Source organism: Mandrillus leucophaeus, unplaced genomic scaffold, assembly GCF_000951045.1.
Source record: "Mandrillus leucophaeus isolate KB7577 unplaced genomic scaffold, Mleu.le_1.0 Scaffold564, whole genome shotgun sequence".
NCBI classification, from domain to species: Eukaryota; Metazoa; Chordata; class Mammalia; order Primates; family Cercopithecidae; genus Mandrillus; species Mandrillus leucophaeus.
In genome coordinates, this window is record NW_012106075.1 from 272,059 (window position 1) to 275,519 (window position 3,461).

The following is a 3,461-nucleotide window of genomic DNA, read 5'->3' on the forward strand; positions in this document are numbered from 1 at the left end:
TTATGAGTCTTAAAGTAATTGAAATCATCACTGCTGTGAATAGGCCAGCAAGGCTGTTTATGATAATAGTAATAATAAGTTCACGAAAATAGTTCTTTTCAGTTGAATTTAGTACCAGTATCAGTTATTCTAGAAGATTTAAGTTTTGAGTCCTCGTGGGAACCCAAGTCCAGTTGAAAGCATGAATCCAGCTGGATTTTTCTTTCACCTTGATAATCATTTCGGAACATGTGAAAGGGTCCCTCACAGGGTGATGACAGCATCTTTCCTCTAGAACACCTTTAGGTTCACAAAATCACCTGATCGTTGGTGGGGTGTCAGATTTCCTCTGGCAGATCCTTCTGAATCCTTCTGATTTTATGTCTCCAGGGAAGAGAGAAGCCCTTTTAAGTAAAGAACATGATTATGAGAGGATTCAGTTAAATTGGGCCCAGGACATGGTCTCAGACCCAATTCCTAGGCCTGCCAAACAGAATTTCAAAGGGAGTGATACTGCGCTTGCTTGCAGGGTTGCTCTCATTTTTAACAAGGCTAGCACTAAAGCATGAGGCCATTTTAGGCCAGCAGATTTCTAAATGAGGCTTTAGAGTCCAATTCATCTGCTCTATTTGTCCAGAGAACTGAGGGTAACAGGGAGTATGACAGCATGATTTGCATCATTCCTGAACCACAATAGACTATGGGCTATGTGGACATCCTGGAAAACAGAACGCGACAAAAATCTCTGATCTTCCAAAGGCCTTAGTTCTACAGAATCCAGCTGCTGTGAGGTCCCTGGTGAAGCTGGTGGAAAAGAACCTTCTGTATGTACCTTGGGAGTGGCCTTAAAGAATCCTGCCCACAACCTGCACATCAGCGTGTTTTGGACGATACCACCTGCTTAGCAGGCATAGTGAAGTGGAGTGCCTTTAAGATCCCTTTTCACTGGGGGATGGTTTTGTTGATGACACATTACTAATCCAAGTAAATGGGAACCATGGTACAATATTATTTTGTTAGCTAAAATTCCCATAGTCCAGTCAGATTTTTTTAGCCCCTTTCTTATTCCATTTGTCAATTTCCTTTTGTGATGCATAGTTTTGAAAGTAGATAGAAGTTACTTGTGTTAAAAGTGGGACTCCTGGCTGGGAGTGGTGGGCCACACCTGTAATCCAAGCACTTTGGGAGGCCGGGGCAGGCAGATCACTTGAGTCCAGGAGTTCAAGACCAGCCTGGGCAACATGGCAAAATCCCATCTCTACCAAAACTACAAAAAGTAGCCAGGCTTGGTGGCGCATGCCTGGGGTCCCAGCTACTTGGGAGGCTGAGGCAGGAGATTCTCTTGGACCCAGGAGGCAGAGATTGCAGTGAGCCGAGATCACACCACTCCACTTCAGCCTGGGCGACAGAGCAAGACCCTGTCTCAAAAAAGAAAGAAAGAAAAAAAGTGAGACTTCTAAGTTTGGGTCTGCTATATTTGAAGAGTGGCCTTTGCAGCTCTTCAGTAAAATTATTTCCTTTAGAAATGGGATTGTTTTGCCCATGTGAATGCTACAGTGTAATGCCTCTAAACACTCAGTTCTTAATTTTCTTTTCTTTAGCTTTTTTTTTTTTTTTTTTTTTAAGATGGGGTCTCCTTGTTCTGTTGCCCAGGCAGGAGTGCATTGGCATGAACATGACTCACTGTAGACTTGAAATAGGCTCAAGCAATCCTCCCACCTTGGTCTCCTAAAGTGCTAGGCTTACAAGTGTGAGCCAGCATGCCTGGCCTCAGCTGTTAATTTTCTGAGAGTTTACTTCCTGTCAAAGTCAAGAATCTCCTGTTTTTCAAAATCTTCCCTGTTGCATGACTGACACTAAACAGACATTTACTATCAGTACGTCCATTCGTTTTAAGTCCTGAGCCAAGCCCTAGTAAATGTAAGCTATTCATTAACTCAAATTGTGCTGATTTAATTCCAGGCAAAATAAGCTCCCACAATTTCATGAGCAGCTACCACGGCACAGGAAGCCTAAGTTGGCTGTTTGCATCCCGTATGTGATCCATCAGCAAACTCTGATCTGTCAAAAGACAAAAGCACAACAAGTTTTAAAATCTTAATTGGCTTTTATTTGTGACTCAAGAATTGTGCAATAACTCATTCTCGTAAAATAGAATGAGTGTTCTGATGAGCTGAACAGAGGAGGTTTGGCTTGATAGGGAGGAAAGGTCTGTGGAAAGCAGAAAGAGAGAACAGAAAGCAGACGAGTGGTTTCAAAGTGACTTTCCTTGTACGTTGGTCCCCAACTGAAAATGACTTAATTTGTAATATTTTTAATTTAGGATGGGTTTATTGGGAGCATCTGCAAGGTTTAAAGCAGAGGGGACGTCCTATCATGCTGGCTAAAACTGGCCTGTTTGGGGATTTGGCTATTATCCCTCTGTGTCCTGATTCCCTGGAAGGTCAGATAAACAATTCAGTTTTGGCTTGTTGGCGTGGAACTTCAGTATGAGGAACTCTATTTTGGTTTGATCTGTTGGGCCTAGGGCAGAAGCTCACTCCAGACTAATTGCATCCTATAAATTTTATTTAACAGGTCAAAGCTGGATTTTTAACAGAAAAGTCAGGAAAATCACATTGGAGCCCAGTGTCTTATTACCATTTGTGTTAGGCTGTTCTTGCATTACTATAAAGAAATACCTGAGAATGGGTAATTTATTAAGAAAAGAGGTTTAATTGGCTCATGGTTCTGCAGGCTTTACGGGAAGCATGGTACTGGCATCTGCCTGGTCTCTGGTGAGGCCTCAGGAAACTTTCAATCATGGTAGAAGGCAAAGGGGAAACAGGCACCTCACATGGCAAAAGCAGGAGCAAGTGAGGCAGGTGGGGGCGCATGCGGGCAGTGGAGGGGGGTTGGGGGAGGTACCACACACTTTTAAGTGACCAGATCTCTCAAGAACTCACTATCAGAAAGACAGCACCATGCCATGAGGGATCCAGTCCCAAGATCCAAACACATTCCACCAAGCCCCACCTCCAGCATTGGGGATTACAATTCGACATGAGATTTGGGCAAGGACAAATATCCAAACTAAATCAACATTGTATAACCATGATCATCTATTTGATCAAAGTCTGTTGAGATAGCAGAGTTTAGGAGAGTGCATCTCCCAGGCACAATATAGGCATCGGATAAGAATGCTTGTTCACAGCTAGTCCCATGGCACACCTACAAGTGCCAGGTCTTATGCACTGGTAAGACAGCTATCACGGTATGGGGGACATAAAAATAAGTCAAATGACTCTAGGGGCCAAGGGAAAACTTCCCCTTCACCCTCTGAATGTTTGCCTTAAAACCAACTCACAAAAGGCAGATTAATATGAGAAATAACATAGAAATTTACTAATGTGCACAAAAGGAAAATTGCAGAGTGATTATCCCAATCCCTCAATGGGATCCAGAAGCTTACTTACCCTCTTGAGGTTACAGAAAGCATCGGG